A 20,813-nucleotide genomic window follows, 5' to 3' on the forward strand; every position below is an offset into this window, starting at 1 on the left:
GTTTCTGAAAATCTACAACACACAATCTTAGTGACATTAGTTGCAAATACTTGCTGCAAGAGTCTACTTATGTCAGTGTAAACAATCTAAGATTTGGAGACAAGGAATGAGACTGAACTCTAACTTTAAAATTTTTATTAAGAAAAATTATTTTGGTCGAAAATAAAAAATTATGGACGCAGGATCCCAGCCATACGGTCAAGGACCACAAGCAGGCTGATCACGTGGCCCCGCATCACTTGGACGCATCACTAGCACCCGGCTAGGTCCGCCAAACGCCTCTGGTCCTCTGTGGGTTAGAAAAGTGTGGGGCTTAATACATAATTAATGAAACACCCAGAAAAAACAAGCAAAACAGAGCTATCCAAAAATGACAATAGTGTGACCAAAAGCACATTTAACCAAAAAACCCAAAGGACACAAAAATGGACACCCAAAAAAGCAACAAAAAACAAACAAAACTGTTTTGCCATATGTGTATGGGGAAATCAGCAGGAAAAGGTAAAGACAAACAGAGATATACCCAAACTTGGGACAAACCAAATAAAGGAAAAGGCACAGACATAGGATTAGAACAAAACATTTTAAACTACAAAAAAGGATAAAAGGGAAACATACCGTTCAAAATGACGGCTGGGCCAGAACAAACTCCCTCGTCCTCCTCGGAGGTGGCCACATTCCCCAACGAGGTGGGAGGGGTGATTACGGATTCCGGGGAGGGGGTAGTCACGAGAGGGGTGGTTGGAGGGGAGGGGGAATTGGTATGGAGGGGAAGTAGCACAAAGGGATGTGTGACAGGGTCTGGGCAGGCTGGGGAGGAGGGGGAATTTAGGTTATTTTGGGGAGAGGATGTTTGGCTGGGGGTTGGGGAGAGGGGCCGAGAGCGCCTTCTTTGACGGCGATGACGCCGTAGTCTTCGCTCTGCCCCTAAATGATGGAAAACAAATTGAGGTTACTTTAGAACATCACCTTGTTAAACGCTAATTGTTGAACCTCAAAAAATTAAAACATGCACATGCAGATATGAGTACAAATAATAAATAGGCCATACCTGAAAACATGTACATGCAGATATGAGTACAAATAATAAATAGGCCATACCTGAAAACATGCACATGCAGATATGAGTACAAATAATAAATAGGCCATACCTGAAAACATGCACATGCAGATATGAGTACAAATAATAAATAGGCCATACATGAAAACATGCACATGCAGCTTTGAGTACAAATAATAAATAGGCCATACTTTAAAACATGCACATGCAGATATGAGTACAAATAATAAATAGGCCATACATGAAAACATGCACATGCAGATATGAGTACAAATAATAAATAGGCCAGACATGAAAATATGCACATGCAGATATGAGTACAAATAATAAATAGGCCAGACATGAAAATATGCACATGCAGATATGAGTACAAATAATAAATAGGCCAGACATGAAAACATGCACATGCAGTTAGGGCCACAAAGATAAACATGAAAACCACAGTCAAAAAACTTACTTTCCGCTATCTGCATGCGAAAGCATGCCAGCAAGTGGGGCGTCCGCCGTTGCAGGTCGAACCACCTGCGCTCCAGATGGCCGATCTGGCGGCGTGAGCCGAAGGAACGCAGGCGGCCACATACCTCCGCATATGCGGAACGCTTTTCCCGATTGGTGATGGGGGGAGGCTGGCTGGTGATCCGCCTGTCTATCACCTCGGTTAAGACCATGAGCTCGCGCCTGGTGAATGCCGAGGCTCTCATGATGGCAATGGTGTATTTTTAATAAAACAATTTTAATAAAGACCAGAAAAAAAATTTGATTGGCTAATGTATTTGGGTAATTAACAGGACCAATTCTATTGGTTAGTGTATGAGTCATGTGTTCGACAGGGCCACAAATCTATTGAGAGTTATGATAGGCTTGATGCAGTGACATGCGTAAGCAAATTTAAATAAAGAAATGAACCCAGTAAAATATGCATGGGTAAAAACAAAGAAAACAAATGGATAATTGCCTCAAACATGTATTTTGACAAATAAAAGCGAATGTTTAAGCCGTACGTATTCTGCGGGTAAACACAAACACGGACAAGAGTAAAGTTTATTGCATGTCCAAAAAAAAAAAAAAAGACTAGCAATTAAGCTAATTGATATATTGATTGGCATGATACGATTGAAGGAGGTAGGCAGAATAAACGAGCAGGTAATCGGAATCTGACAGGCCCACTTCCGGGTAGTACTTGTGTGTGCGTTCCCTGCAAGCCACATTGGGGATGTACGCTCGCTATTTGGCACGCTCGTTAGTTAGAGGAGGGGTCGGTAGACTTTGGGGAGGAAGTTTAGCTGTGTTCGAAATTACGAGCGAGCGCTTAAATTAACATATTTTAGTACGTACGCCGAACGTACGAACGGCCACTTGCGTCCGGCTCTGAATGAGGGCCACTGTTCCTTATAATAATCAAGTGTTCCAAATATAAAGTGATGACACCCTGGGCCTGATGTAGAGATGTACACTAATGCACGCGGTTGTGCAACAAATATGCTAATGCTGCCACCAGCGGCTTTGCAGATCCAAGCAAGTGTGTACAAATACGCAGCCGCCATCGTAGATTATTCAATAATCACCCATCTAAGGAGCCCTATGGTTACACAGAATGGCAGTCTGTTCAGAGATGTCAGAGGTATTTTATCTGTGTACGGGATCACAGACGAAGGCTACAACACACCCTGGAAACGTCAGACTCTGCTGACACTCCCCGTTACCTCCCCCAAATGGTCCTTGGCTGTCAATCACTTTACGAAGTAATCCTCACTGTAAGCGGAATCGCAAAGGTTCCTTTGGCCCGTGCAAAGTGTGACCGTGATGCATGCGCAGCCGACCGATAATCACTCAACTGCGTACATATCGGAATTGTGTGCTTTTCTGTATCAGGCCCTCTATTCCCCACTTTTAATACAGATTTTATTTGTAATAAATAAATACGTATAGTAATTTGACTACTTTATAAGGTATTGTACTACTTTAGCTTCCTACTCGCTATGCCCTTCAGTGCATAGATTAAGCAATTGAGTTTGTATTCTTTTCCTCTCTCCCTTTGCTGGAATCATTAGATAGCACCCTGTTTATTGGGAGCTTACTTTTTGTTCACCATCCATTGGTTGCCTATTAACAAGGCCGGCAGAACATAAAACTGTCCCCTGGGTGCAGTATCTTTCCCACGGTCCCCATGCTGCCCTCTGTAAACAGACTTGGCATCTAACACCAGAGCTCAACAACAATTTGGAAAATAAAAAAAAAGCAAAGAGGAACAAAAAAAGCTGCGCTCTGCAGATACACATGTCTAGTTCAGAGATCACTAATACTAGCAAACTACTATAAAAACCATAGGCTATTTTTTTCCAGATATTGTATGTTCTAACTTCTTGGCATTGAAACTCTGAATAATGCACAAAGTGGCATGGTGCTTCTAAGTGTCCTGTCTGTAAGTACAATATCAAACTTCCACTATACAGTAAAATGATGTGTACAGTACATGCATGCTTCTGTTTATCTTATTATTGACTAATCTGAATGTATAGATGGCGAGGATGATGCTGTGACAAACAGCGGTAATTTTAGATTACCGCTGTTAGTTAAATGCAGAAAGGAAGTTATACTATGGGCTACATTTATTAACGAAGCATAACCCCTTTAGCACTCGCTTCGTTCATAAACGGAGCCCATAGTATAACTGATGCTGCAACAACCTGATAGCAGGATCACAGAGCCTAGTTCAGAGATGTATGTAAACACGACATGTAAGCGCATTTCTGATGGTTTTTGATCTGCACATGTGCAGAAGCCGCACTCTGCATGTGTAGATCCGGGGCTGCAATGGTGCTCACAGTGCTCCAAATGATTGACATGCTGTTGGCTTGTGGGAGTGGAATGGGGCGCAGCACAGTGAATTTCCCGGCCATCCTGAGTAAGCTGAGGGTTTCTCAGCTGTTCACGCAGATTATTGATGCTGCATCCTCGGATGCAGCAGCAGATCAGAGAAACTAGCAGGAGGCGTCTATTTACACAAGACGCCTCATGCGGCATTAGCATATTATAACATAGCCGCAATGATCTGCGTCCATCTCTGAACCAGTCCCAAAGTGTACTGAACATTACATTTTTAATAAATAAAGCATCTTTCCAATTTAGGGCCTGATGCAGAGATGGACGCAGATTACACAGCCGCTTTGTATGCAGCACAGGTGTAATAATATTATAATGCCGCAGTAGGAGGAGTCTTGTGTTAGACGCTTCCTGCCAGCTTATCTGATCAGATGCTTCTGAGGATGTAGCATCGGATCATCTGCGCGACCATCGGTCATCTGAGTATACTCAGGATGGTCAGCAAATTTACATTGAAGTTGCGTCCAAGGACTCAGCCACTGACTTCAGCACGCTCAGATAAAGGGGCTGATAGCCCCCTTATTTTCTGCAATCATGCTGCAGCGTTTGGGGCACTGTGAGCGACATGGCAGCCCTGGACCTGCAGCACGGCTTCTGGGCATGCACAGATCTAAAAATATCAGAGTTTTACATAAACATCGGGTTTACATACATTCAGAGACTGACGCAATACCAATATTTACACAGTACCAGCAGTTGCAGAGTTGCATCGGGCATTTGCAGCCAACTCTCAGTACCAAAATGCATTTTCTTCCCAGATACATTTTACTTTTGTGCTTAGATGCAAATACATCCCACTCTCAATCAGGCCAACAATGCTCAATTGTAAAACTTAATCAAGAATGGATAAATCCTTAATTCCCCGCATAGAAAAGTCACAAGTAAAATACAGTGAGAGCAGATATCCACAAAATATTGTCATTGCAATCATTTTTGTGTGAGTCTCCTGAACTTACCCCCCATTATAACCCCTCCCAATTTCCTCTATTCTCTTCCCATTCACCCCCTTACCCCATTTTATAAACTCTGAATGAGCAGCAGGTTTGTCTCTTAGGGGTCCATTCAGTGTCGGACTGGCCCATATGGGTAGAGGGGAAACCCCCGGTGGGCCCCACTGCCTGAGGGCCCACCCCCTTCTCGAGGGATCAGGTTCCAGACTATGCACTTGAATTATACATAATATGTTACATTTTACTGCACAGGACTACGGTGTATTTTCTACAATGCATGGCTGTTACTAATCTGGTACATTATCATGAATGCACTAGCAGCAATTACTATATATATATATTTATTTTTAAAGGCCAGAGGCCCAGACTGTGCACTCTGCCTCTGTGGAAGGCTGGCCACTCCTCTTCGCATGGCCCCCTATCCCTGCATTCCCCTGGTGGGCCCATTATGCCCCAGTCCGACACTGGGTCCATTCATTATGTTAGTTATCAGGGGCTCTGTCTCCCCTTTGGAGCAGTGAAACTTAGCACTGTAGTTAGTGCGCCTTAGTGACATGGGCTTCACACAGGCGCATAAAGCTCCGGCGTCCGTCGGAAGAAGCAGGACAGGGGTGGAGGGATATGAAAAGATCCCTCTTCGCAACCCGTGTAGGCTACCTGTTGCACCACAGCTGCTGTGGAACTACACATCCCAGCATACTCTGCCACAGTTTTGGCATGCCCATACAGCACAACTGTGGCAGGGCTTGCTGGGATGTGTAGTCCCACAGCACCTTGATTTCCACAGTTTGCCTACCCCTGTTTTAGACTAGATAAATTACAGAATTTCAATGGTTGCTACGGTACTGTATATACAACTTCTCCACTCTCGAAGGCTTAATACCTCTCATCCCTAATATCTTATTTTTTAAATATCCTTCCAAACCAATCAAATAAAATAGCATACATGCTGTGCCAACCTGTGAAGCTATTGGTGTCATCCTTAAGGTTATGTTTGCCTCTAGTTATTTGGAGTTCACTATAACTGACAGCCAGGAAGATGTTGCTTCTTAGTTCTTATTGGTTACTTTAGCACCTGAGCAATTAGATTACATTTAATAGACATGAAGGGAAAACTTTACTAAGCGGCGGTTTGACGGCGGTTTCTATTCTATTCTAAGCCCCGGCGGTTTGGTGGCGGGTTCTATTCTATTCTAAACCCCGGTAGTTTGGTGGTAGTTTTGCAGCAGTTTCTAAATGACAGCCCTGTTCTATTCTATTCTAAAATGTGTTTTGACTGTGGTTTGGCGGCGGTTTTGCTATCTGCAGAGTTACTAAGGCCAAAACCGCCACAAAACTGCCATCAAAACACATTTTAGAATAGAATAGAACAGGGCTGTCATTTAGAAACTGTTGCAAAACTGCCACCAAACCCCCGGGGTTTAGAATAGAATAGAAATCGCCGTCAAACCGCCGCTTAGTAAATTTTGCCCGAATAGTTCAGGTTCAGCTAAGAAAAGCTAAGTAGGAAACTGATATTATCCTTCTTTGTACTCCTTGGGACATTCAGCAAAAGACTGTAAACTTTAAAACTTGTAAGAAGAACAAGTGACAAAAGCAAAATGTGTCACTGCCTGAACCACAATGCTGCTCAGTGACTGCCATGCAGTGCCCCGTCTTCCTCTCTGCCACATGAGCCTGAAACCCACACATTCAGCTTCTCCCCCACCTACAAGACAAAGCATGAACAATAGCCTGTCGGGTCCAACTTTCAGAGCTAGTACCCAATGATCAAGCTTCATTTAACATCCTGAATTCCTTATGTCAGTCCTGGTACGCTTTATGGGAACCAAACAAAGGGATCAAGAGATAAGTAGTAAATAAAAACTGTGCCTTTTATGTACAAGGGAAAATACAGTTACCCCACTACACATTATATCACAGCGGAAAAATATAACTCATAAGAAAAGAGTGTAAAACTTTTACAAATCAAGGAGATTTTTTAAGTATCACATTAGCAGTGTCATTGCAATAAGAACTGAACACTGACTGCAGGAAGAGTACAAGATAAATAAATATATTACAGAAGAGACATGGCTGGCATTACTAGCAGGCAAACCTAGTAGGTTGCCATGAGCTTGTAAAACACTGAATGAGTGACATACAGTATGGGGAGATTTATCAAACTGTTACGAATGTTTTTCATAACCGTTTGCCCTTCTGTTTGTCTGTCTCAGTAGAGGCTACAAAAAGGAACCTAAAATCCGATGCGCATTTTCCTGAGGTGGTGACAGCTAAGGATCACATTAGGCTGCAAGTGTTGATCTGTTTGTTTGCCGCCCGTGGAGGGTTGCACATCTCACCTTTGGGTGTTTTACTTAAGAAGTAACCTGGGAAGTTCCGCTTGATACAGCACTTGTCATTTCCATAGGGGTCATTACATCCTAGCAATTGTAGGGTAGTTTACTAGTCATTTGAGCAGGCCTTGGTAATTGTTCAAGGTGCTGTCAAAGGTGGATATTGAGGGCCTGATTCAGCAGCGATCGCAAATGCAACTATGTACGCAGATCGAACGTTTGTTAGCCATTGCACATGCGTATAAGTCGCACTGTGATTACACACGCACAGAGGAATCCATCGCAGAGTGAGTGACAGGCTGTGAACGTTTGGGAGTGGTGACGGGGGAGTGGTCGGAAAAACGCAGACATGCCTGTCCGTTTGAATGCCGTTGCTGGGATGTGCATAAATTAGCCACTGCAATTGCATACGCAGCTTGAGAGCCGACTGCATGCAAGGAGACTGGCGGTGTCTGCGGCTGGTCAGACTTGGTGTAAGTGCTGCGTGACTGGCTGATGTGCATCGATGGTACCGATGTTTACATAGAAGAGCAAGGTTGGATGGATATGAGAAGCAGTAGTGGGCGTCTTTATGCCGGCTGAGCTTTGGAAAGCATTAGCATATTTTGCATTCCATGCAAAATCGCAGCTGCAATCGCTGCTGAATCAGCTGCTTCCACTGCACAAAGATTCCTTCAAATTAATGGGATTTCAAATCAGGGGCCTAAATTTGTAGACAAATGTCTACCAATGGGTGGTTCAATTTCCTGCGCATTTTTTTGTATATAAGTTCCTCTATGCAATGATGCATCCAAGCTGGCATGGGTCAGATTGGGGTCACACATTATATAGATAATTTTGTGGGTAGTTCTTTGTGCAAGGAGCTTCTCTTTTCAGCTCAAGTTTTGTTTGGGTTTTGGGGATTTCGGTGGCTTGGGATAAGACGGAAGAGCCCACGACTAGGTTTATATTTCTGGGTATCAAGATCGATACTTTTTTGTGTCATTTGCCTATGGATAAGGTAGATAGCCTGATGCTGGAATTTGTAGACACAAGGTTTTGCTGAAACAAATGCAGTCTATTTTGGGGCTGTTGAACTTTGCTTGCAGGGTTATCCCGGTGGTTAGGGTATTTTGCCACAGGTTTGAGAGAGCGACCGCTCATTATCTGATTTGCATTTTTTTGGAATTGAAGTAGGATCTGCAAATCTGGTTGCAATTTTACATTATTTCAATGGCATGTGCATTTGGTTAACCTGCTCAATTGCTAATTCATATCTTCGGTTGTACACCAATGCATCCGGTAGGGCGTTTTTCGACAGAAACGGTGTGCTCAGCCATGACCTGAGCATTGGAGGGAAGAAGGTCTAACTGCCAATATGCAGCCATTTGAGCTTTTTCTGTTAGTTGTGGTGGTTGAATTATGGGCTGACAGGCTTTGGAACAGACAAATATATTCTGGTGTGATAACTTGTGCGTGGTTCATGCATCAGTAATAAGCTTCGGCATCAGCACCGGCTCAGGAGAATTGAGTTTCAGGCTTGTCATGTACAGGGAGTGCAAAATTAGATACAGTAGCTGATGAATTGTCTTGTTTTCAATGGGATAGGTTTAGGGTGCTTGCTGCATCAGCTAGTCTTCGTGGTTTACCTTGTACTGCTTGTGTCTGGCAGATTATCAGGCCAGCATTGTGAGACTATGGCTTCAGGTATGCTAAAGACATTTTTGGCAGTTTAGAGTAGAGATGAGCGGGTTCGGATTTACTCGGTTCTTTTCGCCTCTGTACCGCAAGTTCGGATTAGTTCGGATTTATTTTATTGGCTATCCAAAACACGTGATAGCCGATAGCCAATAAAATGCTGTTTTGAGATCCGAGTAAATCCGAGTAAAACTGAGTAAATCCGAACCCGCTCATCTCTAGTTTAGGGTGATTGGCAGTCATTCCTAGCACTCGAGGCCAAGGGAGGTAAGAGTTCACAGGATTCCCTTTTGAAGTATGTTTAGCAATGGCAAAAGCATGACTGCTCAAAACCGACATGTCCATGGCGTTAGCCAGCATTTCTTATTCTTCTAAATTGAAAGGCATTTCAATTGCAAAAAATCTTTTTTGTTGTCAAAGGCTTTGGTGGGTTGGGTGAAGGAACAAGTGTTGACCAGAAATTCTCGTAAGAGCATTCATCTTGGTTTCATAAAGGTTTTGGTCAGTGTGATTTCTCAGATTGCAGCAGATAAATTCAAGGCATTGCTTTTTCGTTTGGGTGTCTTGCTGGCTTTCTTTGGGGCTTCTAGAGTAGGGGAGTTAGTTGCAGTAATAAAAGTTAAGTTAAGTCCGGTTTACTTTACGATAATATTGTGGTTAAGTCTGATATGTTGCTCTGTAAAATTCATAGATCAAAGACAGACTAATTGGGTAGAGAGCATTGGGATTCTGTTCTGGCACAGGCCAATAAATTAATTTGCAAGGTTGCATGTATAATGTCTAATACATGTTAACAGTTCCCCATTCACTAACTTCCAGTTCTCAAGTGTGCTTAGGAAATGTTTGGGGGCTGCAGATTTGTCGGTGGCCAATTATGACACTCATTCTTTTAGAATTGGGACTGCTACTTTTGCTGCAGCTGCCGGACCTTTCCATCGACGACATTAAGGAGTTAAGTTGTTAGAAGTCCAGGGCTTATGACGTTCATTTGAGGGGGCATAAATTGCCTGGTTAAAGTGCATTTCAAGCATATTTTTGGGAAACCCAAGAACTTATGCTGCCCATCGCTTTTGGAAAATGAAGTTCTTTCCAATTTTTGCCCTCAAAGATGTTTTTGTGGTTTTCATATTCGTCACCAAAAATGTGTTTCCCCATCCTGGCTAGGTTATTCTGCAAAAAGTGTGTTTTGTTATAATTGTTCTTTAATTTGCAACAGACCTTTCCTTACAGGTTTGATAAGGAAGGTATGTTGGGTGTGGTTTATGAAATACTCTTATATCTACTGGGCCAGCATGCATCAATTACTATAGTTGTAGAACTTTGCAGCTGTTGGGTGTACAGGAGGTGAGATGGTTCGGAAATAGGGTATTGGAATTATAGGTGAAGCAATTTACTTCTGTTTAAGGCTGAGGAGATGTTTGGAACCTTGGACTGGGTAGTTGTGCACATAGGTGGTAATGATTTAGGCACCTGTAAGAGTATTGAGCTAATTAATGCCATCAAGGCATAATTAATGCCATCAAGGTGCTTTATACAGTACATGCTGGCCAATAGTGGGTATGGTTTGGACAAAAATTGTCCCCCGGAGGTTTTGGATAGGTACTCAAGTAGGTGCAGCCTTAGACAGAGTTAGGAGGAAAGTGAAAGTAGCCATATCTAGGTTGGTTTTGAGTTTTGGATGTAAGGTAGTCAAGCACCCTCATTTAAGGTATGAGGAGGAAGCATTTTATCAGCTGGGTGGGGTCCATATGACTGACAAGGCGTTATGTTTTTTTATCGACCATCTGTTCCTTTCTGTGACAAAGGGTTAAGGGGTCATGGGGGTCACGGGGGGCTGTGAGCCTTGGTTCCTTGAACCAGGCTTTGGCAGAAAGCAGTGATCTTTAGATGCACAAAAGAGGTTGAGGGCATTCTCCCTTTGAGAATGGGGAGATTGTCTGTACCTCAGGGAAGGAAATGGTTTCCATGTTAGGGAGGAGCCAGTACTAGACCAATTATGGGGGAGAGGTTCTGCTCAATCCTGTTTGCGCTAGGGTGGTTTTTCTCCTCCCCATATAATTATTGGGTTATTGCTGAGGTTAGCACTGCTTTTCTCGCCAACCTTAATTACCATTTCTAATTTGATCAATAAATTTGTCTGTGACCTCTTTAATCGCATTTCAGATTTCGGTGTCTTTATTTATTTAGTTGTTAAGTTAAGTTCATAGAATAATAATACCACTGGGTTACTGAAAGTAGCCGAATTCTGCTATATGTTTTTTTATATAATGGGGTTCTTTAGTTAAGTGGTTAGATTAGTGGGATAGGTAGTTTAAGGGATAAGATTACTGACAGGACAGCCAGCCTATGGGGGCTAAGGGTAGGGTTACCTGTAGGCTTTATGAAGGGAGGTAGTGTAATACCCCACTATGTGAGTTATTACGTCTGACTTGGCATTACATAGGCAGACAATTCCCAGCAGTCTCTGCCTAGTGGTGTGGTGTGTTTTTACAGGGCATGGGTTGGGTCCACTGGTCTGCCTGAAAACGACATTGACTGGTAACCACTACATTGCATTGCTTGATGACCATTTGTAGTCCTTCATGGATTTCATGTACCCCCACAATGATGGAATATTCTAGAAGGATAATGCACCATGTAATCAGTTCCCAGTTGTCTAGAATTGGTTGAGGAGCTTTCTGGACACACACACATCAGTGATGTCACTAATGGTCCAGAAAGCTTTAGCTGACATGCTATTTTTACATTTTTAGGATTGACATTCATGCACTGATTGGAGTATGCTGAAGAGGTCAGGAGCAGCAGGTCACATGACCAGTGTCAGGCAGGTGTCAGTGGGCAGGGAGCAGCAGTTGGAAGTTGCAGTCCTGAGGTAACAGAGAAGGGGACCAGACCAGCGCAACTACTTGGCAGCAGTCGGCAGCCAGAGACGCGATAATCTGCAGATGGAGACACCGGAACCTTTGTGAAAGCTTCAGACAATCAGTCAGCAGGTAGACTGTGAGCCTCAAGTCCGTAAGACTGCAGCTAACTACCATCCTCCCTTATAGTACCAGAGCCGCTCCCCTCAGTACTGACTAGTAACACTGGAAGGCACCCTATTAAGAAATACTGCCAGCCAAATTGCTACAACAGTGGAGTTAGAGAAATAGCACAATGGAGACTTAAATTGAGATTGGATAAATTGCAACTCCTAACCAGGGCCATTGTCTTATCTAGTATAAAATAGCCTCCATCAGAGTGATCAACCCGGGCAACGTTGCATGCATAAAAGTGAGAATAGCGCTGAACTGTTACTAAAGTAGTGAGCTCATATATCAGTTTAGATATAGTTATAAGGTTAGTTAGACTAATAGATAAATGACTGTAGCTCAAGATAAGTTCAGTAAATGGCCATACTGTATATAGAGTTGATATTTATTGAGTGTCCAATGTTATGTGACTTCATGTGGTGTTCAGTGTACTAAACGTTGCAGCTTGCAGGGTTCTGGAGGACAGCCGCCCGAGTGGGTCCCGGTTCAGTTCCTATCAAATAAAATATACTAAGGTGTTTGCGCTTATTTTATGTGAACTAATGATAACTGAAAGTAATTTCTGAGTTATTCTGTTCTTGTTGGTTGAAGTCACATACAAATTGTATTGTAACCGTGTGACAGTTTGTTGGAATAAAAGAAAAATTGTTAAGCTACAGAAGTCGGATTTACTCAAATAAATAGACTCACTTTTCATACATTTACTGAAACAAGTTATAATCGTCACATCTGCAAGTAATAGTAGTTTATTACAGTAAAACAGCCATTTTCCTCTTGTTCCATTTGCGATCCCTACATGACTGACTGTATAATGCTTTGTATGCATCTTTTATTTTCATTGGAATGCTTATTCTTGTGCTTTCCACCCATCAGGTGCAGCGCAGCCCAAACCAGAAAGCATTACCCCTTAACAGCCTTTAGTGGCACAATAGTGGTTGGGTGGCATTTCTCCTTTGAGAACGGCGAGATTGTCTCTGCTTCAGGTGAGAACCTGGTCTACAACTCAGGGATGGGCCAGTGCAAGACAATTAAGGTGGAGTGGTTCCGCTCAATTCTTTTTGCATTGGAATGTTTATTCTCCACCCCATTTATTCTCGTATCATTACTGGGCTGTTACAGAGATTAGAAATACTTTTCTTGCGATCTGTAATTGGATCAATAAATTTCTCTATGACCTCTTTAATAGCATTTCAGTTGTTATTTGTGTCTTTATTTATACAGTAGTTAGTTGTTTATGGAATAATAAAACCACTGGGTGACTTACATGCCTTATTATGGGAATCAGCCACCTATTCCTGCATGTTTCTTCAATGTATGTACACTTTGTGCACTACAGGATTTGCTTCCATTGTATCTGTAACACATTTCATCATATACTACCACTGAGTTACAGACATTATGCAACAATGTAAAATGTAGATATGGATGACTTGCCAAAGGCACAGGATTAGCAAAGGAACCAAGTGAAAGAGATAGGATTTTTTTAATTTAGCGCTGTAAATCCCTTTCAGCTTTTCTCACTGCTGTAGGTTTACAGCAGTGAAATAATGTAACACATTTCACGTAGAGGTCACTTTAAGGTTTGGCCCCTCACTTCAAATACTGTACGTACAGTATAAAAGAGTGGGGAGATAGATTCCCAAAATTTCTATACTAGAGATTATATCATAGGGTAAAGGAACATGGAACATTGCCATAACATGAACGCATGTAGGTATCAGTAGATGACTGCAAACATCATGTAGATAGAGGTGAGGATGAAATATGTGTGTGAATGTGGTTTAGCCGTTCCTGCTTGGTTTCATCACTAAGCATTAAGTAGCAGCTGTCTGTGATTATGAGGATTCGAGGGATCAGGCCACGATTAACACTCAGCTGCTATTGGTTTGCTGTGCTCCCGAATGGGGATTATCCTTCTTTTTTCCTGTGAATGTCAGATTTTACCAGATATTGTAGGAATTGGGCCCACCCAGCATGGGGATGGCAAATTCCTTATCAGCTGTATATTAGCAGACATCTCATGTTCTATATGGAGAATACTTGCATGTGCATGTTCTCAGGAGTGCATTTAAACAGTCCACAGTGATGCCAGTCGACAGTGAAAATGTTGACAGCGTCATGTCAACAGGAGAATTTGCACACGGTAGAAATTGTATTAACTCATTCGCTGCTGAGGGTTTTCTCCCCCTTTTGCTGGAGTAATCTTTTCACATTTGTGCTCATCACATTCCAAACCCAACTTGACAAGAAAGCAAACATGATTTTCTTTTCAGTTCTATAAACACCACAAATAAATACTTTGTGGGTCTTGCTTTGCCAATAATTCACCTTTCTAAAATAGTAAAATTCAGGATTCTATGCGTAGGTTTTGATAAAATAAATGTTTACAGATTGATTTAAATGCTTCCTACGTGTAGGGCACAGGTTCTCAAACTCGGTCCTCAGGACCCCAAACAGTGCATGTTTTCCAGGTCTCCTCACAGAATCACAAGTGAGAGTTCACTGCAAGCGGCATGCCTCACTCAGGAGTCTATGTAGTAAAGGCCCCCATACATCAGCAATTGATTGCAGCAATCGTGCAATTTGCAATCGATTGTGTATAAAAATCTTTCCCTTTTTCAATCGATTGCAGAATTGCCACAATCGATTGAAAAAAGGAAAGATTTTTATACACAATCAATTACAAATTGCTCGATTGCTGCAATCAATTGCTGATGTATGGAGATAAAGTGAAATGTGATAAGGTACCAGCCAATCAGCTCCCAACTGTCATTTTTCAAACACAGCCTGTGACATGGCAGTTAGGAGCTTATTGGCTGGTACCTTATCTCATTTCACTTCGTCTCTTAACACTGTTTAGTAAATAAACCCCTCAGAGATCGGGAAGGAATTGTTTGCCCCGAGTACCATGGCCTCTGAACGGCTTTATTCACAGCCCACACCAGCCCTACAATACACCTGTGCATTACAAACCCCCTGAGACCTTTTCTGGACTCCAATTACACGGAACTCCTAGAGCGGCTTCCTACATCAATATCAGCATGCTCCCCGCTGGTCGGGTCGAGCACCAAAGCCAGCCATCCGTGGATACGGTCTGCCATCACCGCTATTACCGGATCCAGCAATTAATGGGACAATCTTACCTGGGGTGCAGGTAAAATCCATACTGCTACAAAAACGAATGACTTAATATGTGTCTAACTGAAATGCTGCTGACCAAGTATATGCACGGCTATTAAACTGCCTCCAGCTTGGAATTGCCTCCTAATAAGGAACACATTATTACTGTCCGTTTGCTATAGTGATTCACAATCCAGGACTTTTTAAATGAATGCTCTTCTATTAATGTAGGTTGCACTGTCTGTATATTATTACGGCTCCGCTTATTACAGCTTCCAGCATCAATTTGATATGTGTTTTTTTATTATTATTGTCTTTTATTAAATTATTTATTTATGTGGAAACTACTTTAAATGAATTTTATCTTAGCTTTTGGATTCTGCAGTTGATATTGTTGTGTCACAAGTGAGATAATATGCTCCTCCTGTGGATCTTTTAAAATGTGTCAGTGAGTAATGAATACACCTGTGTACCTGCTGGGTGACCTGGAAAACGTGACCTGTGTGGGGTCCTGAGGACCGAGTTTGAGAGCCACTGGTGTAGGGAGAATATAGTGCCCTACAATTCTGTAGACAGCCTATAGCAGTGGTTCTCAAACTCAGGGCCTGATTCAGAGCCGGACGCTCTGACAGAGCGCTCGCTCTGAATCAGGGCCGGCCCTCTGGTTTTTCAGAACGGCCTCCTGGCCGCTCGCATAGCTGTGGGTGACCACCCACAGCTATAGCGAGTGGCCATGATGATGGTCGCGATGGTCAAGACCATCGCGACCATCGGGCTTTGCGACGAGACCCTTGTGGTAGGGTCTTGTTGCCGCAAGCCCAAGAGTGCTTTCGGCTCAAACAGAGCCGAAAGCACTCCCACTGACATCACTTGTGATGTCAGCGGGGCCGGCCCCAGATGGTAGGTGTCATGGGAACGCCTCCGTCTGGGCAGCCACGCCCCCGGCCCGCCCACTAAAGGGGCCTGCTGTCACTCAACATCAACAGCATGCTCCCTTTGGTACGAGACCCGGAGCGACAGTTTGCCCGTTGCTATCCGGGTCTCGCGCATGCACATGTGGCGCCGGCTCTGTCGTGCGCATGCGCACTGGGCCACCATCGACACACTTATGAGCGCATAGCGCTCGCGAGCGGGTCTGAATCAGGCCCTCAGTCCTCAGGACCCCCACCAGTGCATATTTTCCAAGTCTTGTCACAGAATAAAGAAAAATAATTAGCTCCACCTGGGGATATTTTAAAATGAGTCAGTGAGTAATGACTACACCTGTGCCCCTACTAGGAGACCTACAAAATGTGAACTGTGTGGGGTCGTAAGGACCGAGTTTGAGAACCACTAGCTTATAGCATCAAATGAGGGACAACTCTTTAATTTTGTCAGAAGATGGGGGAGATATGGGCTCTTCCCCATCTATGGAAAACAATTTTTTTCCATAGCACTTTGCGATATTGTCTGGTGGTCACGTAACATTAACATTGATTTTTTTAATATTGAACATCGATGTTCTGAACATCACAACTTTGATTTCACCAGCAGCTGCTCCACTGAGCAGCCACCAGGTACATAATGGGGGGCTGGGAAGGGGGGTAATTTAGAAAGAGCAGCAGCCGCCGGGTGGGGGGTCCTGCTGTGCTGACTGATCAGCAGTGATTGGCAGCACAACAGTCACTGGGGGAGGGTGCAGGGATGCAGAGGGGCCGAGAGGTTCAGGGTTTTTGACCTGGGTGATACGCTGCCATCGGTCTGTGCATTTCGGGAAGGGATCCTTAGGGCCACTTGCACATAGAATTCTATAGGCAATACCATCTATAGAAAGTTACGCTTTCTGGAGCTTGGTGCATACTGGCACATAGCAGCCCCATAGCAAATCAATGGAGACTGCAGTGCTGGCAGACTGAAGCGGATATCTTTGATATCTCATTATATGCATACTGAGAATGCGGCAGTTTTCTGAGGTTTGACCGCATTTTTGAGGATAGTGCACTCTGCCACCTACTTGATAACGGGGCCACACATTTTGAGAGAGGGGACTCCCGTCTTTCATATGTGGATGACCCCTCATTTGTAATTATGGCATACTTGCCGACATTTCGGCAGGGGAATCCGGGAGGGGGCTGGCAGGTCCGTCCAGCAGGGAGTGGATCAAATAGGCGGAGCGGGGGCGTGCCAACGCGATCGCCTCATAGTGGCCCCGCCCCCCGCTTTATAATGCCAATATTACTGGCATTATAAGGCAGGGGGCGGGGCTACGATGACACGATTCAGCGCAAAACGCATCATCACACCCCTGCACAGCCCACTTTTGCGGCTGGCACGGGGATTAGCGGGGTGCCAGCATCCATTCCGGGGGACTTGTCTAGTCTTGCGGGGTGTCGGGAGCGGCACCCGATTTTCGGGAGGCTCCCGACAGTCCCGGGAGAGTAGGCAAGTATGGTCATAATAGGACATATAGTGCCCTCCCATCCATATACGGAAAATGTCTATTTTTCTGCAATATTTCTGAATTTATCTGCTGCTGCTGTAGGGAGGTAAATTTATTTTGTGGGGGGGGGGGAGGGGGTGCTACACCTGCCACTGTAAAGGAGAAGTGGGGCTCAATTTCCTCCATCTAGCTTATATCGGGATGCACATATAACAGTGGGCCCCTGAACATGTGTAGAAACAATAAAGATTTCTGATACTAAAACAAGGTGACAGTTAATAGATGCTATTACACGCGATGTAGATATACAGAACTCCAACACAGTGCCGAATACTTGAAAAATGGTCATAAATATCTAGAATCTGATCATATATAACAAAACACTGTAAAGTCGGAGTAGATAATAAAGTAAGCACATATTACGTTATAGGAACTTTCCTCATTAAGAAATATCATCTCAGTTCAGCAGCTAACAGTTTCCAATAACTGCAAATATTATGGGAATATACTTAGTTGCGAGTTAGAGAAAACACGTAAGGAAACTAGTGAATTATTACCTCAGTTGAAAGAGGAAGACATATCACAACCTAAATATAAGCTGAAAGCCCCCATATACGGTGCAATATGCACCTACCGATACGACGGCTGATCCGACAGTCGACATATCGGGCGGAACCCAGACACGGAGCGGCCGACCGCCCAAAATGCTGTCCCCCCCGCATAGTGATGCATGGGATCGTACATCGATTCTCCAGATCTTTTGTGCAGAGAGGTATCATGCCCACACATAGAACGATATAGCGGTGATATCCATTGGATCGGCCGCTATATCGCACCGTGTATAGGGGCCTTAAGACTGAGAAATCCTCATAAGAAATATCACAACACAAGAATTAACAAAATATATTTATTGGAGACAACAAAGGAACAATATACAGGTGTACATCTGATTGTATTTAAATTCACAAATTCCTGTCTTCTATCACTACTATTGTTTTTATATTTCGCTGCTACACTATATTTTAAGTATAATATGCAGAAATAAAAGTTATGTTTTAAATATATAATATACATTCAAAATAACCCCTTTGGTTAGATGTGGAAGTATAAAATAAAAAATGAAATAAGTGCTGTATGTTAAAGAGGAGTAGAATAAAATAATCCTCACCTTTTTTTTCCCTAAAATCAGGAGGATTAACCCTACTCTGCATTATAACTTTAATCATGATGCTTTCTCTCGTCGACATTATGACTGTCGGTAACATCACTGTCGACTAAACATACTGAACTCCTTATGTCACTGTTGCAGTATTCTACTGCACTATACTATACTTTATAAAAAAAAATGAATTAACTATTTTTTGGGGGGATTGTACACATCAATCCCACTCTCCACCCACAGGATGACCTACCAGTAACTCTTCAAATACTGACATGTGACATGGGTGCAATTTTGGCACAGCATTTACTGATTACATCATTGAGACAGTCAGTGGCGTAAGTTCATCCCAGACGCCCGGAGGCAATTTATAATTTGGTGCCCCCCCCCCGTCACAGTCGCTGGCACTGCATGCAGTCAGGCTATAGATAGACGAAGGAAGCAGCTGATGGTCTGACATGGAGCTCTCCACTAGTGTATGGTGGCTTCTCAGGTGTCGAGAAGAGGTGCCATGTACTGGGCGGCCGTGACGGTACACTCCGGGTACATAGTTACAGCCCTAAGTGGGGTGAATATGTTGTGGACAATGGAGGTGGTGCCCCTTCAGAGCTGGAGCCCGGCAGCAGACGCCTCCATTGTCTCCCATAGTTCTGCCCCTGGAGACAGCAGTTAGCAGCACATGTTTATATTCATACATATTTGACTCTATATACATATCCTTAATGCTGACTTACATAACCCCTTTATAACACTTAACCACTGCTCTCTTGCCACTAACTGTCTCAATTGTGTGGAGACAGCAGAGGTTGCCAAACGCGGCCCTCAAGGCTCCCCAACAGTTCAGGTTTTAGAGATATCCATGGTTGACCACAGGTGACTTAATTAGTACCTCAGTCAACTCTAAAACCAGAACTGTTGGGGTACCTTGAGGACCGCATTTAGGAACCTCTGGCATAGACCCTCTTACCACCATGAATTTCCCCCAGCCACTTATTGTCTGCATGTGAGGTCAGCCACACTAGCAAAATTATCCCCTCAGGAATTTGAAAGAACCTCTTTAATACATTTTACACCCTTGCAATGACAGGTTAAAACTCCAAGGGGTTATGGGCAACATACTGGTGTGGACATCAGTCCTTCTCCACTTGTAGCAATAAATAAAAAAGGTAAGGGTAAACCATACACCTCAGTGCCAACAGGGCCGTAGGGACGTTGCCTTTTTTCCATATCATTGTGTTGCCTTAGCATTGAAAGGTTAAACCACATCCATCATAACCCTCTGGGACTGCAGCAAACCTGCTGAGACACATAGGTGTAACTACCAGAGGTGCAAGGGAGGCAGCTGCTATGGAGCCCAGAGCTGAAGGGGGCCATCTTGCTTGTCAAAGCTACATACAGTATGTTATGTACATTTTTCACCTTTGGGTGGTACACAAGGGCCCTTACATACTGCAATGGGGTCTCCAAATACCTAGTTATGCCCTTTTGGGTCTTCAAATACCTAGTTACGCCCCTGTTGAGATTTACAAACTATTTGTGCCCGTCATAGGTTATTATTTATTAATAGGGCAGGAAAGGTTCTCATTGTAAACCACCAACTAAAAACCCTTTCGCACTATCAGCAGTAGCTGCTACCATTATAACCTGGGGGTTCTGGTGCCCACTGCTGGACTGGTCAATGTGCGCATGTGCGGGCCTGTGAACCTGCGCATGAGCACAAATGAACAAGCATGCTTCTACATTGACTGCAGACCCTACCGCTATCACTTTACTCCCAGGTACAGACCCTGCAAATCACTCATGCGCCAGTATGGGCTGATGGGGTGGATCGGATCCCTCCCTGAAAATAAAACAGAATACTAACCCATAGGCTGAAGATTGCGTTAGCTACCAGGGCCTAGTTCCGGAAAGCTTTGCATGCTGGAATTTGCTAAATTCCATAATTTAGCATCTCCCATGGTAGTTAGGGGGGCTTGTTTTTGAGATTGAAAATGGAGGGACTGCATTAGATATGTTCGATGTCTGCTGGTTCTCCTCTTCATACGTCCTTAGGATGAACAATTTTTGTAGGAAGTTGTCAGGGAATTTTTTTTTACCATGGGGCTAATTAAATATTCTCCAGCAATAAGGCTGATTTAAGGGGATAGCTGGTAGAACCGAAAGCTTAGAGTTGGGTT

Source organism: Taudactylus pleione, unplaced genomic scaffold, assembly GCF_031769625.1.
Source record: "Taudactylus pleione unplaced genomic scaffold, aTauple2 ptg000016l, whole genome shotgun sequence".
NCBI classification, from domain to species: Eukaryota; Metazoa; Chordata; class Amphibia; order Anura; family Myobatrachidae; genus Taudactylus; species Taudactylus pleione.